This window comes from Podarcis liolepis, assembly GCF_965112155.1.
Source record: "Podarcis liolepis genome assembly, chromosome: 8".
Lineage (NCBI taxonomy): Eukaryota > Metazoa > Chordata > Lepidosauria > Squamata > Lacertidae > Podarcis > Podarcis liolepis.
In genome coordinates, this window is record NC_139560.1 from 17,870,086 (window position 1) to 17,892,740 (window position 22,655).

At 41.4% G+C, this 22,655-nt stretch overlaps 1 protein-coding gene across 13 annotated transcripts in view; it reads left to right on the forward strand.

Moving 5' to 3' along the window:
• The window catches only part of TRPS1 (transcriptional repressor GATA binding 1), a 231,496-nt gene that overhangs the window by 168,616 nt on the left and 40,225 nt on the right, over positions 1-22,655 (forward strand). The gene's annotated exons all lie outside the window — the stretch shown is intronic.

Sequence of the window (22,655 nt, forward strand, 5' to 3'; positions counted from 1 at the left end):
ATTTCTAAGAGGTTGTTAGACATTTTAAGAAAGTGCTTAGCTTCCAGCATGGACAGAGATTGGAAACTACACTCTTTCACACCATTACAGCCGCTGCTGGGGTGTGTTTTTAAGCAACTGTTACACGGCTAAGGGTTGTTAGTTTACCCACCGAAAAGACCTATAGGAAAAATTTGTATAAACCTGAAATCTCGAGACATATTGGGCTGATATGGAGAAATGAAAAAGATATCCAAGCCACAGGCTTCCTCTGAATCTTTCCAAACTAAATCTGGTTCTTCCCAAAATTTCACGAGTGATTCAGATGCAAGGGATGGGCAGAGACTGTTTCTGCCAAAATCTCACCCCCACCCCCATTTTCCCTAGGAGAGAAATGCCAGGGTGAGGAGATAGAAGAGGAAGAAGTGGGTTGTATAGTTTTGGGCAGTGCTTTTTTCTAAAAAAAAAGTTTAGGGGTACTCTCATTTTCCTACTCATATTGAAACACTGCCCCTCAATGAGGCCATACTTAGATTCACAAAATATTTAGGGGGTATGCGTACCCCTGCGTCCCCTCCCCCCAGAAAAAAGCACTGGTTTTGGGTCACAAATAATAAACCATATCAGATTTATATTAGGTATTTGGGAAGCAGATACTTGTTCCATTGCAGTTTGCCTGATACTCTTTCATCCTTGCTGGTTGCATAATTCTTTAGTATGTGTTATGCATACAGTAAGACAAACTGGCTCACATGTGTTTTGAAACTGTTTGCTTTTTTATTCTTGAGTGCCTTTATTAATAAGGTGACTGAAAATAAACAGAAGCAAAATATTTGTGAAGATTTCCTTTCCACCCTGGCTGGAGGGTTTGGGATGGATTGCAATACATGGTTGTTCCATTGTTTTACTTCTCAAAATAACCCTATAAAGATAGACTCAGTGAGAAAGAGTGACCTGTGCAAGGCCACCGAGGAAGCTGTCATTAAACAGGATTTGAACCTGCATCTTCAAGAGCCACATGCGCTGAGTGCTCTCCTACAGTGTGATTTCAGATACCTCTTGTCCAAGTGATCAAGATTCGTGTGCTTTAAATGTGTGTTGGATGCACTTGTAACTGTATTGTGTGGGATGGCAAAGGGCAGATCCACACCATACATTTAAAGTGCATTTTGCACACAGGCACTGCCTGCAGCACTGAACCTCTTGTATCTGCGAACAAACTTGTGGATTTGGGTTTGCTGAGAGGCAGTGCCTTGTCCAGAGGTTCCTAGAAGGGAGTGGGATTTTGTATTGGTTTCCCAACACCCTAGCCACTACACACCATATCAGAGCTGCAATGTGGTACACCAAGCTACCCTTCTGTGTTTGGGAGGAGAGACAGGACGCAAATGATATAACTATCCTCAATGTGAGGATAGTAAAATTCCTCTTTGTTTCTCTATGTGTTTCAGCGTGATTGTCATAGTTACAGATAGGTAGCCGTGTTGGTCTGCCATAGTCAAAATAAAAAAATTCCTTCCAGTAGCACCTTAAAGACCAACTAAGTTAGTTCTTGGTATGAGCTTTCGTGTGCATGCACACTTCTTCAGATACACAGATAGCGTGATTGTCATGTCATTCAAGCAGATGGTGATGGTGGTAGCTTCAATCTAGTGCAACAGAGCAATTGTGTGCGCTTAGCACCATTGTGGCACTCGTTTAGTGAGAACCGAGGAGTCCTCAGTTCAGATTTTGCCTCTTCAGTAAATTCACTGGCCTACCTGACTTGGGTGCTAGGAGTACTTTGAGGATGATATATTTAAAGTGCTTTGAAACCTCTAAAGCAGTGTATTAAAATGCTAGGTCTTTCTTTCCATGAGACTAACGCAGCCTGCTGGTTGCAAGAGAGACTCATTACTGAAAGCCAAGAGTGTCAAAAACAACAACAACAACTTCTTTCTGATTACCAGAAAGTGTCTGTGGGTGACAAGAGATCACAACTTGTTTGTCTTATGACTTATTGTAGGTTTCCTTTATTGTAACCACCACTAAACACTGTCAGACACAGGAAACATACAAGGCTTGGAAGGATATAAGGCCAGACAGTTCACATATATACTTTTGTATCGTGCTCATTAAATTAAAGTGGTATAGAATGGATAAATGTTTGCATTTGTCACATGGCTGAGCATTGAGGGGTGTTAATGTTATTTAAAATTGAAGGGTGTGACCCTGACAAAGTTGAGCATTTCAAAGTCCCATCGATTTCAGTGAGCAGCATTACATTCAAGCTTAACTCTGCCATTGAAATAAATGGATCTTGCAAGTGTTCACCACTGGCTCTATGGTGCCCAGTGTTAATAAACTGTAGTAAAACTTGTATACTCAGCACCCCCTGCTGATTAGGCAACATTATGTACACTTCAGCTGAGGAAGAAATCCTTTAATTTAAAGATGGAAGTGAGCAAAGATGGCACAGGAAAACAAGAGGTGATTTGTGTGTTATTTTGGTGTGTAAATTACTAAATTACATTTTTTCATTTTAGCTTTCACTATAAATATTGCCTGATATATATGGTATGTGCCACCCCCCCCTCCTTGACGTTGGATCTCTTATGGTATGGATGGATTTTGTCACAGAAGTAAATAACAGCTTGTTTCCTTGGGAGCAATTGGAAAACAGAGTAAAAACACTACTTACTGTTTTTGAAAGTTGTGTCAGATTGTCATGGCAATAAAGAGTTGCATCATGTTTCCATGACTACTGAAATCATAAAAGTGATTTAAGGAGAATCAAAGAGACACCCTATAGAAGGAGATACATGTGTGTGTGTGCACAGTGAGTGTGTATGTTTATATACCGGTATGTGTGTGTGATTGATTGATTGTGTGTGTGTGTGTGTGTGTGTGTGTACGCACACACTGACATCCACACATAGACCGACAGAGACACACAAACACATATACATAGAGAGAGAAAGTGTGTGTGTGCATTTTAAAAACGTCTAGCGCTCCCCCTCCTTTGCACGTAAAATTATATGTGGTGCTTCTACTGGCGGAAAAAAAAACACATTTAAGGGATGAAATGTGGAGAAAGCCACACTGCTGTTCCTAACATCCCTTACTAAAGTTGTAGGACAGTGAAATTGGTTTTCTTCTTCATTCATGGCTTTCTTTTAAGCCAAAATATCCCAGCCATCAGAACAACAACAACAACAAAACCCCCAATGGATATCACTGAAGAATGATGGGACTGAAGACCTGATTTCACAGAAACTGTCCTGTAACTCATTCTTCATCTCTTTTTTTGTGTTTGCCTGAAGTTTCAAAACTGGCAAATTTCAGCCTCACTGGTCCCTGTGGGTATCCATGATTAAAAGACACGTTAGAAAATGAAAACTTTTTGTCCCTACTAAAGGCTGTTCCAAGGTGTTTGTAGCTCTGAAGATCTCTTGTCGGGATGAGCAGACAGAGGCTGCATCTAGTCTCATGAGTTTTTTGTAGTTTCTATTGGTACATAAGCCCTCAAAGTTGAAGAGCTGAGCTTGAAAAGTGATCGCTAATTTGCTTCAGCATCTGGAACATTGCCACAGATAAACAGACAAACTTCTCATATTTCACAGATTAAAATACAGTGGTACCTGGGGTTACATACGCTTCAGGTTACATACGCTTCAGGTTACAGACTCCGCTAACCCAGAAATATTACCTCAGGTTAAGAACTTTGCTTCAGGATGAGAACAGAAATTGTGCTCTGGTGGCGCGACGGCAGCAGGACGCCCCATTAGCTAAAGTGGTGCTTCAGGTTAAGAACAGTTTCAGGTTAAGTACGGACCTCTGGAACAAATTAAATACTTAACCCGAGGTACCACTGTACTGCCATTAGTTGCCCTACTTACGTGTTACCCTTGTGGAGGGCAGTGAGGGTTTCATGCTGGAGTGATGCCAGTCTTGCCATTCCTCTGGCACCATGTCACTGCACTAGCTCTTCCCAACGGCGGTGGTTTGCCAGAGATCCCTGCGCATGCTTAGGGGGGATCCAAATGGCCAGGGCATCCAGATGTGTGCGGGGAGGGGTACATTTTTGTATTTCACGCTTGCTTGCCGCCTACCATTTGTCCCTTTAGTTCAGACAAGGTCTTTGTTTCTGCTTCACAGATGTGCGTAACCATGGCCAATGCAGTGATATCCGTAGAGCATTTGGCTTAGCCATAGCCTCACAACCCATCTCCATGAGGAGATGCCCCCTTCAGACCTCCTTGCTCAATGCAGGAAGGCCATGGACAGAGCTGAGAGGAAAGCTGGAGGTGTAGCCGGCATGCACAGCTCTGCGCAACCCCCATGTGCACACTTCATGCTCACATGCATTCTTCAAGCGCATTCATACGTCTGGTTTCGCACACTGCTGTGTTGCCCGATAGTTAACTAGGGTTTTGCAGATCTAATTCCATTGTATTTGTTTCATCTAGTCTTGCCCCTCCAGACAGTTTTAACAGGCCATTTAAGAGCAGTGCAAGTTACAGCAAGTTTTTGGCATTACTAATGGCCAGGTAGTATTATTTTTTTAATGAATGTCTGTTTTCTATATTTACTGTGCTTTCTTTGGAAAGAGGCCCGTGAAACAAAGTATTAAGAAAACACACGGCTGTCCTGGAATGTGTATATTAGCTGTAGATTATTTCCTATTAGCAGATTAGCTGTGAGGCTATTGGCTTAAAAAAAAAAATAGTGTGTGTGTGGGAGGGGGGATATTTTAAGGAATTTTGTTTTGTAACTGATTCAAGCCATGGGGAGAGAATCGCCACCATGATTGGACAAGGAGAATTAGCTACTGTTGCCATGGTCACTGGAGTCCACAGTTCTATTGTTAACTTTTTAGTGCTCCACAATGAGATGTTACAGCAAGAATCCCCTGGTTTGTTAATGAAATTCTAGGCGTGGATATTTTGGGGAAGAGGGGCAAATATAATTTTAGATCCTAGTTGATGGAGAGATGCTACGTTGTATTTCCTCCTGCTTTTTTTTATTATTGCATTCTGTCAGCAGGTGCTTCTTGCGAAGTACTGTTTCTATAATAGTTCTCCATTGCTGCATACTTTTTTTTCCAAGAAGCATTTGGGTCAGTTCTTTTAGGGTGAATTTGGCATTTGCTTTCTACAGTGGCTCAGCAGAACAATATTCTCCTATACTCCTTGCCAAGTGTAGAAACGAAATGTGCTGAAGAAACCTGTAGACTGACCACTCGGCCCTTTCCACTTATTTGCTTTTTTTTATAAGCTTGTCCAGCAGTTGCAGTTGCTGTTTTGCAAACAGTTCCTGGAGCCACATTGCCAGTTTATCCACTGAGGGTAATTCACCACCTCTATATAATTTTATTTTCTGCAGCATCCATCTTGCTGCTTTCTGGTACTTGGGAGGCTATAGGATGATATTCTTATTTTTATTAGATTACAGTGGAACCTCTACCTGCGACCATAATCCGTTCCAGAGGTCCATCCAGAGGTCAAAATGGGTCACTGGGAGAGGTGGCGTTGTGCTCAGGCGCAGGCGGCAATTGCCCGCTCCTGCGCATGCACGAACGACGATCTCCTGCGCATGCACATGCGCGGATGGCAGCAAACCCACCTGTAATGGGTGTGAGTTACTCGTGCGTAAACTGGTGCCTTTCTCGGTTAATTTGCCTTGTTAAACCTTTCTGACTGCACAGCCCCTTCTCATTGTGTCTGCCTCAGTCACTGGCAGAATCCGTCAGTGGGCGTTTCTTGAACCTCTTCCAGCATAAAAGTTGTTTGACACCCAGTCTCCTCCTCCTCTCACTGCGCGTGAGTCTTCTGCGCAGGGAAGGCGTGGGTAGCGGAGGACCTGGGCTCTCCTCACTGATGTCCAGTGAAGAGTCCCGGAGCCCTCTCTCCAATTCCCCCGTCTGCCCCCCTTTATCCCTGGTGTTGCGCTGATTGGCTTCCCCCTCTACTGAGCTGTTTCTCCCCCTGCTGCTGGGTCCTTCGCCAGCATCACCTGGGAGCCTCCCCTTCGCCTCTCCCTCCGATGTCAGTTCCCTGACACCACCAGTTACTTCTGGGTTTGCCGCGGACATTAGGCGAAATGGAGGCGGACATAAGAAGAGGTTTGACTGTACTTAAGTTCACTATACAAAGTGCTAGTAGAAACCCTTACCTGACTCAGATCCTCAATACCTTAAGGATCGCCTCTCCCCATATGAACTGACCTGGACTCTGTGTGTGTCATCTGAGGCCCTTCTCCATGCTCCCACCCCAGAGAGGTTTGGAGGCTGGTAACAAAAGAATGGGCCATTTCTGTAGTGGCTCCAATTGTGGAATCCTTTCGCAGAAAAGCTCGTCTGGTGCCATCTTTACAGATCTTTAGGTGTCAGACAAGAACATTCCTTCTTACCCAAGCCTATGGCTATTAAATAACCTATGGCCTGTGGAAGTATGGCGGGGGGGGGGGGGAGACTGTTATTATGATGACTACTTTATTATTAGGCTTTCCATCAGTATGCTTTTCATTATGTTTTTATCATTGATGTTCTGTAATGCGTTTTTAATGTTGTACACCTCCCTGTGATCTTCTGATAAAGGGTGGTAAATAAACTGAAATAATAATAATAATAATAATAATAATAATAATAATAATAATAATAATAAAACACAGTGTCCAGGGCAGGTTACAGCAATGTAAAAATGAAATACTGAAATCAGTTAGAACAATTTATACAGTGGATCCTTGGGTTACGTTACTTTCGGGTAACGTAACTTCTGGGTTGCGAACGCGGCAAACCCGGAAGTGTATTCTTCCGGGTCTCACCCTATGCGCAGAAGCGCTCTGCGCGCCTCGCACATGTGCAGAAGCACTCTTATCGCGCCATGCGCAGAAGCAGCACCTCTACTTGCGGATTTTGGGGGGTACATACGGACCCCTGGAACGAATTACATTCACATCCAGAGGGTCCGCTGTAATAGGTTTGGCCCTTAAAATATTTCTCAGTTATCAAAGGTCGGTAAGGAGGTGCATCTTTAGCACACGATGAAAACAGCTTTGAGGCTGCTAAGGAGAGTCCCTCTCCAGGGCCACACACACACATGCACACCAAACCTCCAAGGGTGCTGGAACTTATGTCACTAGCACCAGAGAGTTTCTGTAAGGAAGGAAGTGGGCTTTTAGATATGTGGGGCCTAATTATGCTGTAAGGTCTTAATAATCAACATTTTTTATATTTTTCCTACCCATTGGTCTTTGGCTTCAGGTTTTGGTATCAGACATATTGTTGACTAAACCAGGTTTTGTTTTGTTTAACTGCAGGAGGGAGAAGTTTACAAATCTTTTTGTTGATTGTAGGCTCCACCTACATAGTGAAAGTAAATTAAGCTGTGTCTCTGAATGAGCTTAAGGTTAGCAGTTGCTGAGATCTCACCCTGTCCGAATACTGATAGATCTAGTATCTTGGCAAAACTGCTCCTTTCAGTTTTAGTTAGTTATAAAAAGCTTCAGTTTGCTTTCATTTAATGGCGCAAACAGCATTTCGTTCTTTTGACCTACACAGTCTTTAACCATCATCTGTTCTATATAACTAGATATAATTAATATAAAATGAACTTCTGCTTGCCTTTTGCCCAGAAATACAAAGACATATTTTTTTCTTCTACGTTTTGGGCGTTTGAACACACAGAGGTCATTATGGTTCTTTTAGCAGCTTTTCCTTTGGTGGGGCGGGGGGGGGGGACTTCACCAAAAAAAAATGTACAAGGAAGAGAGAAAAATAGAAAGAATAAAAGCGACAGCAACAGCATTCCATCACACTGTAATGAAAGCGTGCTAACTTGCTTGTAACATTTTCCATGGAACACTTTTGTTTGTGTGTAATATTGATTTTCCATCTTTAGTACGAAATTGTTTATAATAAATAGTGCAGGGAGCTACATTTACTCCTAGCTATGGTTCACTGGAACTTTGTTCTTGCTTTAGAAACTTTTGGCAGGTAGCAAGTCAAAAGGGGTTATTATTACTTCCTTAGAGAGTGATATAAACGTTTACCAGGGACAGCAATTTTCTTTCTGAACATGGAAATTGGCACTGCTCTGTCACTACAGTGATTGGATAATAAATATGCCATTCACTCTGAAGTCTTTGAGTTCTGCAGATAATACAAGATACAGCTTTACAGAGGCCATTTGTCGTGGTATTCTATTTTAATGATAATTTGAATGGGTTGCATGCAGCTTCGTTTTGCTCTGAGTAGACCTGTGGAAATTAATGGACCTTAGTTACATTAATTAATCTCAGTGGGTCTCCTCTGAGTAAAACTTCATTAAATATCACCCAATATTGCCATCTATGGAGATACTCCACTGCTGAAGAAATGATTCCTTGCTGTTGCAAGCAGATATGTCCTTGCACATACTGGGCTAGTGATTAGGGTTGTAGTACAAATCCAATCAATACTATTTCTTCTTCTTCTTTGTTGTAGTAGTGATAGATTTATTTTGGACTGAATATTTAGATTATCAACTCCTTCCTGTCCCTAGGTATGACATAAGTAATTTGAGATTGAGGATACCTGCAAATTCCATCGTCTTCTTGCTTGCTCCACATTTGTTTGTGGCTGTTTCAGATCATATCACTGAGCTGCAAGATGCTATATTACACATTTTCCTATGCTTCCTTCAAAATATGATTTGCAACCAGGAATTGCTCTGATACAACAATGTGTGTTGATTTTTTTATATTATAGTGTTAGCCATGCATGTATTGGTTTGTTTTCGTAAGAATTTTTAAAAGGGGGGGGGGACACAACCCAAAGGAATAATGCTTGTTTCACTTAATGCTATATGAGACCCCTTTTGGCTTCAAAAGCTAATGTGTTCCATGCCAGAAGAAGTGGGGATGCAGCTGAATGGTGTAATTAATGGATTAAAAGACAGGAGGAGGAGTTGGATCTTTTGATGAAAACATGGAGATAGGATTGCCTTCCCCAACTTTTTTTGCAATACTGAGCAGCACTTGTTTTGGCTTGTCATGATGAAAAAGGATGTTCTCATTGCCTCAAGGATATTTGGATTAAGTTAATTTAGCCCCATTACAATAGAAAGAGGAGGAGGAGGAGGAAAGAGAACATTTTTCTTGCATTTGCCTTGGAATTATGAAATTACTAAATTATAAAAGCATTGATGTCTTCCATCTTTTCTTAAAGGTTAAGCTTATTATAAACAGCCTCTGAGTTTTAAACAAGAACAACAAAAAAGTAGGAAGCTAATGGAGTCCTTTCCCCACTCATTGTAAAACAGGGCCAAAGATTTCCTACAATAAATAATGTGTTGAATGCCGTTGGCTATAGTTTTAACTCCTTCTCTCCAGAAAGTTTCCTGTCAGGGTTTTAGGTGCATCACACAAAAATCCTTTTGACTTCTCCTCGTTCTTATAACATGTCTGGGTTTTGTAATGTCCTTTTTGGGTTTTATAATGTCAGATTCAGGGACATGGAAAGACTTGTTCAGACATTAACATCTCCCTAGCATGTTGGGTGTGCGGAAAAGCAGATATATTGGGATATATTATTTTCTAGAACTCAAGAGAAAGGCTGTGCTGAGAATGATTCACTGCATTAAGTTCATCTGAACATGACTATGTTGTGTTTCTGGGGGTCAAACTAGGTATGACAGTTAATTGCATGAATAATGTGCATGGTTGGTTGTTTGTTATGTAAATAGCAGCCCTGAGGAAGCCTGGGGTAGCCTCAGGATCATGGCAAGTAAGGAGGTAGGGTTTCTTTCTCTCCTTGCCACAGAGAAAAATCAAAAGTTGCTATTTGCTTTTTCAAATGCATTAGTGCCATGGAAATTTCACACAATGTTGAATCTAGTTTGATGGTGAGATTACATGTGAAAACAGCCTAGCTTTCTTTTTCCTTGCACTCTGCAAAAGTTTCTTGTCAGCCCAAGATTTTTTGCTGCTTTAGGTGAAGGAGCAAATGTTTCCTTCCCCCAATTCAAAGTGTGTATCCATAGTACCTAAGTCTGGTTTGGCATCTGAAGCAAAAAAATTCCTATAAACGTCATAGCTCCCATTTGGCAGTAAATATTATGAATTCCTATTGGCAAAGGGGCATAGTATCTGCCTTCCATGCTGAAGTTTCAATCTGAGGATCGTTCTTCAGCATTCCCTGGTAGGGATGGGAAAGACCCCTGTCTGTAACCTTAGAATGCTTCTACCTGTCTGTTTATACAATACTGAGGTACATAGACCAATGATCTGACTGAGTATAGCACAGTCTCTTATGTTCCTTTGGGGTTTGCACTGTCCTCAAAGATTAGGTTTGGAGAACAATTTAGCACACTGGAAAGCATACGTTGATACATGTTTTTCAGAGGCCCTCCAATTCACCTGAGGGTCCAGTTCTCAATCTCATTTCAGAAAAGCAAAACTTCTTGCCTCTTCCATTCACAATGATAGAGAAATAATTTTAAAATTATGATTCTTCGCCAACGCACCCAACCCTTTTGGGAGCACCTCCTGAATGGATCATGTCTACCAAATTATAGACAAATGAATCCAGAGATAGATATTTTTGTCTGTGTGCTAGGCATCTTTAAATTGGGTTTTGGAAGTGGTGGATTCAGTTTCCTCCCTGTGATCCTATGGGCAATGGTTTTATCATGAAAATGGCCTGCAAAGTAGCCTGCAAAATTTCAGAAGGATAGGAAATTTTGATGAACAGGGGAGTGGGAACTGCTTCAGGCTTGCGTTTCGCCGAATTTTTACCCAAAATCACAGAAACAATGTGGAAAGCAGATTCAATAGGAATAGATATATGGACATGACTAACAAAGACAGAGTGAAACTTAATCTAAAAAATCATTTTGTAATGCTGTCAAAGTTATTTGCCTTTATTCCTCATTCAGTTTTGTTGATGAGAAAACAGAGATCTGCTAACAATCACAGGACAATAGGAAGCTTTTTTTTAATCAAATCACTTCTACCACGTAAAAATATTTTTATAGAATATTATAGCATTTAATATTGTTTATTAAATGTTAGTATAGTATTTTGTATATTTGATAAATATTTGTTATAAAATATAGATTCAGAGTTAATCAAAGGTAAGAATAAGTGAACCACACATGGCTTGGCTTGACTGCTTGAGTCAACTGCAAGCGCTTTTGTACATTCTGTGATCCATATTAAATAGATAGATTTTTGCATAGAAGATGTATTGGAAAATAGTTCTGCCCTCTTGGGCAGGTCATAGGTCTATATTATAATTTAGTATCTTCAAGCTCTAGAAATCTTCTGAGTAAAACTGATTGTACATTAAACATATGCTCATCTAGAATAAGACATGTGTGATGTCTCCAGTACTGGAATGATTTATAGCACTTAGAATAGTCTATGGTTTCAGTGTAAATGTGCTCTGTGGCTGACTTCTCTTTTATGCTCTTAGAAACGGCATTTTATTTATTATTTATTCCACTTAAGACCCACTCTTCTCCAAGGAACTCAGAACAGTTTAACATAAAGGGGGGGGGAAGCTGCCCAGAGTGGCTGGAGAAACCCAGCCAGATGGCGGGGTAGAAATAATAGTAGTAGTAGTAGTAGTAGTAATAATAATAATAATAATAATAATAATAACAACAATAATAATAATAATAAATCATATACCATACTATTTAGGGTCCATTATGCCTTCTAAGGGTTTTGAATGTACTTGAGTGGTGAACTTCACAGAAAGGAACCTTAGGGGAGAGAGGAGGAATACCTCCGTTACAGAGCCTTGATATATCAAAGAGTAAAATTGAAGTTCTAGAATGCTCCCTGTGATGTCTGCCGACTGTTTCTGAATTTGATCCTCAATTCCTGAACCAGGTATGTGTGTTGAGGGCGCAGCGGCGGTGGGGGCGGCATTGAAGCAATTACATAGAGGAATTGTGCAAAATCAGTGGTTAACCAAAGTTAACAGAAGCTAATTTCTGACACCACTGGAAGGATGATTTCACATTAAAAACTTTTCCTTTTACACAAAACCTTACTCCTACTAGAAATTTGGCTCCTTATCTTAAGTGCTGTGGTCTAAACCACAGAGCCTAGGGCTTGCTGATCAGAAGGTTGCCGGTTCAAATCCCCACGACGGGGTGAGCTCCCATTGTTCGGTCCCTGCTCCTGCCAACCTAGCAGTTCGAAAGCATGTCAGAGTGCAAGTAGATAAATAGGTACCACTCTGGCGGGAAGGTAAACGGCATTTCCGTGTGATGCTTTGGTTCGCCAGAAGCGGCTTAGTCATGCTGGCCACATAACCTGGAAGCTGTACACTGGCTTCCTCGGCCAGTAAAGCAAGATGAGCGGCGCAACCGCAGAGTCGTCCGCGACTGTCCCTAACGGTCAGGGGTCCGTTTACTTTTACCTTTAAGGTTCTTATCCCTGTGGCGGATTGTCAAGATGTCATTACCAGGCACCTCCTCTTCATTTACTAGAAAGTTCATGGGTGTGTGACATATCTGTCAATCAGCCAATGACTTAGGATGGGGAACAGCCATTTTGTGACTGATCATTTATGAAAGAGAGATTGTGATTTGTATGGGTTGGTTTGTGGCGTTCCAAACTAGTGCAAAAATGCTGCTGAAAACCTGAAGCACTTAATTTCCCAATTTTCCATTCTGAACAAACCTGTACCTGATGAATCATGCTTTGTCTCTGATCCAGTAGGCCTCCTCCTTTTGCCAATGTTGTCTTGCACTAGAAACACAAAACAATTCTAAACATGCACACATCGCTTAAATAATAAAGCAAATCTGAGGGGGGAAATTAGTTGATTTGTAATTTCCCATTAGCTGTTCTGTTTCTTGGCTTCCAAAGTGTGTTGCCTCCTACATCCTAGGGGTGTGAAAAAGACAGAAGGAAGATAAGTGCTTTTGGCAAAGCTGAGGATGTTTGGTCATTGATGTCTCCTAAAGATTGTTTTCAAAATTTGCCAGTTTCTTCTGTAAAGTTTGGAAAACAGTCTGCTTAAAAATTAGCCTGCTGTTGCATCAGAATTCCACCCCCACCAGTATTTTTTTCCGTAACGCAGATTTGCTTCGTTTCCATATTAGCTCTGTTAGAACCCATGATCCATAGCCCAGTGTCATCAAACTTTGCTCTATGGCAACCAATGGCAAAAGCAGCTGTGTAATTATCTGAGACATTCTGTCAAGTCAAATTATCAGCTAGGATAAAAGTTTGGGCATAATGATATTTGCTCAATCACACATAGACTGGAACTTCATATTTCAGATTATGAAGGCATTTTGACAAGGGCCAGGAGAATAAGGGGTAAATTCATCTTTCTGTGGAATGAGAATGGTCATGTTATCATGTGTGAGTATGTGCCACAGGTGTGAGTTAGGTAAGGCTCAAGAGTGTACTTTACACACTCATACCCACACCCACTATTTCAGATCACATGTCTTTCAGTATCTTTGGTTACTGCAAAAGTTTGAATTCATTGTGGCACTAAGAGTTGTATCCATGTAATAATAATAATAATAATAATAATAATAATAATAATAATAATAATAATAATAATTTATACCCCACCCATCTGGCTGGGTTTCCCCAAGCACTCTGGGCAGCTTCCAACAAAAGATTAAAAATACATTAAAATGGGACTACACCATCTCTTTTCCTAATCTGTGCTCCGTACTCTTCCCAAAATCTGTTGGGGTTTTTTTAGGGGGGGGGCATAACAGATTTAGGAGGTCTGCAGGGAGAGGGGGAGCTGAGCTCCTATTGTGCAAGCAGGAATCCTTCCTCTACAGAACACTTACCCTTTTTTTATTCAGAAGTCCTCTTGAGTTCGGTGGGGCTTTTCTTTCAGGTAAGTAGGTATAGGATTGAAGTCTCACTCTTGAATCGATTCAAAGTCTGGAAATATTCTACTGTGGCTATAAACACAGAGTGATACACAACCAATCCTTACTAACAGATTGTCAGAACAGATGTGGCATACATGGAGTCTATATTCTCAGAGTTCATTGAAGTTTAAGTGGGTATTTGATTCCTGCCTACGACCTTTCCTCACTGGATTCCAGCATAGCCAGTGGCGTAGCGTGGGGGGTGCAGGGGGGGGCCGGCCGCACCGGGCACAATATCTGGGGGTTAGGGTTAGGGGCGCAAATCCACGGGTTAGGGGGCGCAAATTACTTGCCTTGCCCCGGGTGCTGACAACCCACGCTACGCCACTGAGCATAGCCCAGGTCCGGGGAAACTTTGGCCCTCCAAATGCTGCTGAACTACAACTCTTGTCAGCCCCTCAAGGCATGGCTAGTGGCCAAGGATGATGGGAGTTGTAGTTCAGCAACACCCAGTGGGCCAAAGGTCACCCACCAAGTGTAATTCTATGCATAGACCCTAAACTCGATGGACCTTATTGCCAGATAAGTTTGTGTGTGTATAGGATTGCAGTTTTACAGTCTTACAGTGAAAACCTAACCATGCCTACTCAGAGGTATGTCCCACTTAGTTCAGTGGGACTAACTTCCAGATAAGGGGTGCCAAGATTGTAGCCTCATTCTCTTTTATTTAGTTAACTTTTTCCTCTTTAAAAAAGCATTAAATTGATTAAATTGTTGTAACTGCAATGTTTTTCATTTTAAAAAATCAAATATTTAGTTTCAGAAGTAGGTATAATCTTTACTGCTTTGATGTATTCTCCACTGAATTGAATGGAAATCATGCTGGGTTGATGGCTTCAGTTGCCAGGGTATTCTTGCTGCCGTGACCGTAAAGGAGTGGCAGGCTAATCAGAAAAGTGCTTTAGGATTGACTCTCTGTAGAAAGGTATTCTGCACTCAGCGGATTTCTTTTCAAAATGTGTGCGTTATTTCCATCTGCAGCATATAGTTCCTAAACATGTAAACGTTTAACAGTGTGTGACTCGTGTGCAAAATAACTCATTTAACAAAAGCTGGCCATCTGCCTTCCTATTTTAATTAAATATCTCTTTCTTGTTTTCGTCTCCCCTTCCGCCACAACCCCACCCTCAAACACACACATACAGGTATCTCAGAGAGAAATTTTTGACTCGGCAAACAACTTTGCTGCAGATGAACAGCAAAGAGAAATAACCACAAATTACCTATGTTGTGACACACAACTTTAGGATCCATTTCCATAAGGAATGGTCGCATGCATAAACTAAGGCCAATTTTGTTTCGGTTTGTGTGTGTGTGTGTTGCCCCTTTTTTCTTTTTTAAAAGTAATTCTCCTTTCAGTCACGTGGAATTTGCAAGAGCTTGCCAAGATTCTGAGTCATGGGGACTGCTTCTGTTCTGTCAAAGATAATGGGAACTGTGCCATTGCCGTCAGTAAGGCAGGGTTGTCTGCCTCCCGATGGACTTCAGCATCCCTGCTTTCCTCTCTCTCTCTCCCACCCTCCCTTCTTTAAAGACTGTGTTTACTAGAGGGACTTGCTGGAGAAGTAAATTAGAAAGGACCCCTTATAGCAATAAATTGCAGCAACTCTCAGATTAAGGAATCAGTGATACCTGCTATCCTCTTCCTGTGTTGCTTTGCTTGATGGGTGCTTTAAACACAGAGCCAGGTGCTGGACTAATGATGGGAGGGAGTAGAACCTGGCAATAGCAATAACCCACAAGCCTTTTTCCTCTTAGGGATGAATCACACAATTGGCTGCTGCTGCTACAGCTGTGCTCATAAGGCACAGTATTAGGTGACTATCCCTGTCGAATCTTGGGATTCCTGTGATCACAGCTGCCAGATGAGCAGCCCTAAGAGATGACATCTGACACCATCCTGTGCAGCACCACCCAGATTTATAGGAGGAGGCTGCAAGATGGAACGGGACGGTGAATCTGTGCTTCGTACAATCATTGTGATTGCACGGTCAAGCTTATTATTAAATCATCGTTTGGTATAAGCAGGCCCATAATTTGCCTTTGAGAGGTTCATTGACAGTGCAGCCCTCTACCTGTCTACTCAGAGGTAAGCCTCTTTGAGCTCCGTGGGGCTAATTTTCAGGTCAGGAGGACATCAGCCATCTGTTGTCTAATTTGCCTGTTGAGTCCCCATGGAATTTACAGAAGTGCTCTCTGCATTTCGCAGCAAGTGGGGGCTCGAAATCTAGGTGTGGGTTTTTGCGTTGCCCAAGACCAGCTAATTGCAGAAAGGCACTTCGCTCCAATCTAGATAAAGGAGTCCTGTGCCTGAGTATAACCGAGCATCACATGTGGCAGTGCCAAGAGGACCCTGGCTTTTCCCTTTCCAGAGCCACACACTTGCAAGGCTGTGTCATGTGATCTGCATATCTGCAGTCTCTTAACAAGAAATGGCCCCAAGGCATATGTGAGGGAAGATGCTATGTGCATGAAAGATGAAACTCAACCAATTAGCTGGAGGCTTTGTTTAACAGAATTTAGTTAAAGCACCAACAATGCCTGCCAGTTAACGTCAGTTATAAGGGAGCCTCCAGCTAATCTACCCAGTACTTTAACTAAAAGGAATGTTGATGTGATTGTGCACATGATTAAAAAGAAGGGAAAATGTTGTTCAGATAGTGCTCAGAAATTTTTGTCTTTCACACACGCAGCAGCTCCCACTCCACCCCCTCACATGCCCGTAGGCTATTTCTTTTGACAAGTTTACAGATGTGCAAATCACTTTGAAAGGTCTGGTATCTGTGAATAGCCAATTTTCTATGGCCACTGCTTGTGGATGGGCACTCTGAAATATTAAGGACAAATCAGAAGAAATTCTCAATGAAGACCAGAAAGTCTAACCGCCATGTAAGCTTTGTGCAAGCAAATAAGGATGAATGCTTAATAAACAGATTGACTGGAGGAGCGTTTAGTTTGTGGCAGAGGAAAATGTGGACTGGAAGTACCTGGACCTGATCAACATGAACACTTATTTATTTATTGGATTTTTATTCGACCCTTCCTCTAAAAGAAGTCTGGAGTGGCAAACAACAAAGGGTTGGGTTCTTTTTAACATTAAAAAAAATTCTAGTTCCCAGGAAGAAGCCATTACCTCATTGGATAGTCTTTTGGTATGGAGAGAGAGAGAGAAACTGACCTTGTTGCTGTGTAGCCTATTTTTTCCGTTTTTTAATGCTTGCTTGGCAAGAAAGATGGAGAAGGGAGAAAGAGGCAGGTAGCTGGATATATTTCTAGGATCAGACTGAAATATCTGCGAATCAATAGCTGCCCTAAATTTCATTGCAAAGGGAATTCTTTCTGGTTCAAATGCAGCCAAAATCAAGATTCCTTGTTTGTTAGAAAAATCTATTTTCTTTCAAAATAGACATGCAGTGGCAATGAAACAGGGAAAGCCAGCGTGCTGAATAGGTGCCTGATTAATTGGCTCCATTTTTGACTGTTAAGTGTTTTGGAAAAATAATTAACACTCTGATTTCTTACTGTTAATAATTACCAATTCCGGCTTAATGACAAGATTTCCATTAATCAGTTTACAACTTTTCAAAAACCAACAAATGAACTTTAGCTGCTACCACTCTTAGTTCCCAGATGTTCTTAAAACATGTTTTTATGGCAACTCTTGTCTGTTTTGAATAACTCCCACCCCACCCACCCATTTTTTAAAATTAATCCTGGTTCAGACTTTTAATTTCTAATTAAACTATTGATTCATTGGAGTGTGCCCAAGCTTTTGAGGAGTGAGGGTGTATTGGGCATTAGAACTTCATCAGGTTTTATTTATAACTGAACTCTGCATTTGACTTTATGCTCTTTTAATCTTCTCGTTTTAAGTTTTGGCTCAGATTGTGTATACTTGAAATATCATCTCACCCCTATACACAATTGATCACTGTAGATACCATCTTCTCAGGAGGTCCTTTCCACACAGTATAGGAATTGGTGTGGAAAGGTGTGCTGTGACACCTGCCCTTTGGAATTCCCTCCCATTAAATTTTAGCTGTCTCTGTTGTCTTCTGAGTGCCTTCTGAAGAACCTTCCTTTCCCAATAAACCTTGCAAGCAGAAATCTTTCCCAGTCTGAATGTAAACTGAAATTATTTTTAGATGTTTTATAGATGCCCTGGGTTCATTTGGGAGAAAGGGTGCAAAATCATCATCATCTCATTTCTAATCTAATGGTGTAAATTGCTGAGTCTTAGTTTTGTATTAATCCTTTTCAACATTGGATAAAATATTTTCCCAGGCCACATAATTCCCCCTCAGTAGCTGTCACAGTAGAATACGTACAACTACATCTAACAAGCTACCTCCTAGTTATACCCAGGTCACTGCTGACAAGAATTATGGGTCACCACAGACCTGAAAACTACTCTCACGATCATTACTCTTTTGCATGCAACCCCAGATCAATGTATTTGAGCGTGACTCAGAGGTGCTTTACTCCTTTTAGCCATCACATGAACATTCCAAGTGAGACACGCAATAGCTACAGATAAAAATCATTTCAAGTTGGACTGAAAGATACAGTACTCATTCATAGGCTCCCCCATATGGAAACTTATTGGATTTATCAAACCAAAGCTTGTTGCAGCCCAAATTACTTAGAATGTACGTACTTTGATGTTACACTGATGACACAAATAGCACTTCAAACAGCTCTCCTGTTGTAACATGTAGTGCAATTCATCATGAGCTTCTTTCTCACAGCATGTAATATTTTTGTATGTTGGTTAGCGTTGGCATGTAGAACAATCACGAGGTAAGACCCACGCTCCACATAGTGTCATCTGCAAGGATAAATGATTGACACTTGTTGAAACTCCTCTGGCATTATTCTTAGTTTTAGTTTTGACATTGCAAAGTTGACTTGATACGATTTAAGAGATAGCTGTATTTTTTTTGTCTTTTGCTTACCACAAGATAAAGGATCAGACTAGGTGGCTTACTCAGGAGAAACAAACAAACAAACACTAAGTAAAAGCTGTGCTGTGGTTACTGGAACCATGTGAAAAGATAAATGATAATATGGTCATTGTCCCATCAAAACCAGTAAGCCAAACCATTTCAAAGGGGGAGTGCTTCAACAGCAGTTCCTGAATATGAAAAATGATTTGGGGTCCCAGTGGGAATTTCAGCACGCCAACTTTATTGGTGGGCTCTTCCTCCTTCCCTTGGGGCATGTCAAGATATCCTGATAAGATTTATTAACTTGAGTGTGAATGAGAGCAGAATGTCCTTCGTTAATTATCACTGAGGGTGTTGAGTGAATCTTGAGTAAAAAACTGAAGTTTTTATGGGCTCATTAAAACCTACTTTGTCTGGTTTTCCTTCTGATAATTGGAACGTGGTTTGTTCTTTTAGATAGCAGAGTCAAACAGGTATGTACACGTATGTTAGGGCAATAAATCTGTCACTGCGCAGATTGCACAGAATGCAAATCACTTGATTGAAAAGACGGCTTGGCAGGTTGGCTGTCACTCTACCCAATTACTACGTAGCTGATTTAGAGTTTGTTTCCTGGTTAAAATTGTCTCACTTTGCAGGATTGGTCTGCATGAACCACATGAATGGGCCCTTGTTACCATGAGATGAAATTGCTGTTCAGTAAACTTTTGAAACCAGCACAAATTCATTTCAGAAGTAAGTTAAAGAAAACCTGAAGGAGCTTAAATGTATGCTCTGGACAATAACTTTTTAAATAAGTTACATTTTAGGGTTTAGAAGTGTTACGAATGGAGCCAGTAGTGGTGACAGAGGAAGCGTTTTCCCCATACATTAAAAAAAAAAACCCTTTAGTTCTCAGTCGATGTAGTATCCATTTTGAATTTTTGTGACCCATCAGTGGCTAACTAAGAACAAAATACTTTTTTAAAATCCACTATTTGGTACTACAAGACCTATAAATGTCACAGCATTTGGACAGAGAAGTATTATTCCAGTCATTTTTCCGAACATGTACTGGTGTACACAAGTGCGCCATGGAAGAACTGTTAGTGAGTAGTGAAATATAAACATTTAAAAGTTAAATGTCTTCTATAAACCTGAAGTACCCACCCATAAGGGAGCCTTCCTCCTGCATGCAGGCATGATTCACAGCTTGGCCTTTTCTCTTTAAAATGCACCTTTGCTGAGGTTGGTAATTCTGCCTTATGTATTAAACTCAATTGGATAATTAAGTCACTCCTCTATAGAGAGAAACGGAATTATGCATGCTCAGAGGAGCTTTGCCTAGAGCAGATTATGTGTGCAGAGAAAGGGGTGTGATCTTTTCAGGTTGCATTTTTCTGACTGTGACACATTTCTAAAAGAAAGTATTTTCCGGTGCAAGAGGTAAAAAGTGTGTTTGAGCTATCCAAAGTATGAGGTGTGCTGATTGTGATATAGATAAATAGATAATGCAATTCAAAACACTTTTTTCTCATGGGGAGGAATGATATTGAAATATAATGGCTATTTACTCTTTGGGTCCTCAAGGCAGGGCCAATAGGAGCATCTGGCTGGGACCCAAGCACTGTGATCAGGGCAAACAGCTGGCAACTCTGATGCTTCCCACTTCAAATCAAAAATCCAGTCTGGTGCTATTAAGCAGGAGTGGCCAATGTGGAGCCCTCCAGATGTTGTTAGTCTATAACTCCTATCGGCCACTCCTGATCTCAGCAGTCATAGGTTGTGTCTGACTGTCATTCTAATTCAGTTACTCTGGAGTGATGCTGTATCACAGGTATTGTTGGAAATGAAAACAGGAACAAGTCTAGCACCGCTCAGAAGTGTGCTACTGCCTGCACTTATTGCTAGTGAAGCCCAGTGGGCCCCAGTGATGGAGATGGGATTCTACCTGGGGGCAAGGCCCCCACAACAACCCTGGAGCAGGCCCAGGCTGATGGTAGATAGCTGAGACTCCAGGCAAGCATAGCACATCCGGCCCACAAAAAGTAAAAATGCAGGTTTTATTTTGATTGTGTAGATTCTGTCCCCACTGTTACAGCATTCAGAATCACCATTGATGCCCACCACTTGACTGCTCAACACCTGATATTTGATGACTCACTTTGTGAACTGTATCTCTGTAAACCATTGCAGGAGTACCTTCATGTTTATGGTAATTCTAATGTGATATTAAAAATCTTTTTGAAGATCTCGTTCACACATGAAAATCACCATTGATCGTGATAATTCTGCATGTGTGAATGTACATGGGTTTCAAGTAGTGATGTAAGCCATTTCCAGGCTGACAATGGAAATCATTTGGGTTTTTCATTGGGTTGGGGTGGGGGGTCACATGCTTTGCATGTTCAATCCTGGACATCTCCAGTATGGGCTGGAAACGACCCTTCTCTGAAAACCTGGAGAGTAGCAGTATTGAGCTAGCTGGACCAATGGCCTCAGTAAAAATCAGTTTCCATCTTTTATTTTTTTAATTAAATGACTGGGCAAGGGTTGCAAAAGATATTATGCTTGGCCAGAATTTCCTGCCTGGAACTATGATTATGTTGAGTTCCCAACACTTTCTGTCACTGAAGCTTTTATGTCTTGTTATTGTAGCACTGTAAAACTTCTGTGCATAACTGGAATAATGTTTCATCAATCCATTACTATTCTAGCTCTTGGCATTAATGGATCAATTACGATTCTATTCATAATGCTTCAATTGTGCATATGGAAAGGGTCTACTTATGGATGATCACTGTTGCATCACAATTAACCTTGGTTCCTGCTTTGAATCATAGGCATATTGCAATTCCATACTAGTTCTGTAACTGCATGGGGACATAGCTTCTAGCAGCCATCTTATTATTTATGACTTGTATATTACCAGGGAAGTACATGCAAAGATTGCACTGTTACATCAGCAAAAACATTTTCTTACATTTCTATCCAACCTTTCCTCTCAAGAGCTCATGGTGACGTACTTGGTTCTCCCTCCTTCTCCCCTGTTTTAGCCTCACAACAACCCTGTGAAGTAGGCTGAGATATGGTAATTGATCCAAGGTCATTCAGTGAGCTTTGTGGCAGAGTAGTGATTTAAGCCCTGGTCCTAATCCCAACACTGTAACCACTATACTACACAGTAACAAGAAAGCTGAGACTAAATAAAGTACCCATAGGCAAGTGAATTCCACAGTTAGGGTGCTGCAACAGAAAAGGCCCTGTCCCATGTTCTACCAACCTAACTTTTGTTGGGGATGGGACTTACCCAAAGGCCTCCAAAGCAGACCTTAGATTGTAGGCAAGTTCATATGAGAGGACACAGTCTTTCAGATACCCTGTCCTTATCAGTGCCCTTTCCAGTCCTCCGGTAATCCGCATTGATGAAATCTGAGAAATGCACACCAGGTCAGGCCCCTCATCCATGATTAGGGGTGGGGAACCACCAGCCTACTGTCCTAATTAGGCCTGCCAGGCTTCCCCATTTGGCCTGCCATGCTGTTTAAGCCAAGCCACTCCCACTCGTGAGTTATCAGCATGGTGCTGATAATGCCAAGGTTGCAGGTTCAATCCCTGTATGGGATGACTGCATATTCCTGCATTGTAGGGAGTTGGACTACATCATGGGTAGGCAAACTAAGGCCTGGGGGCCGGATCCAGCCCAATCACCTTCTAAATCTGGCCCGTGGATGGTCCGGGAATCAATGTGTTTTAACATGAGTAGAATGTGCCCTTTTATTTAAAATGCATCTCTGGGATATTTGTGGGGCCTGCCTGGTGTTTTTACATGAGTAGAATGTGTGCCTTTATTTAAAATGCATCTCTGGGT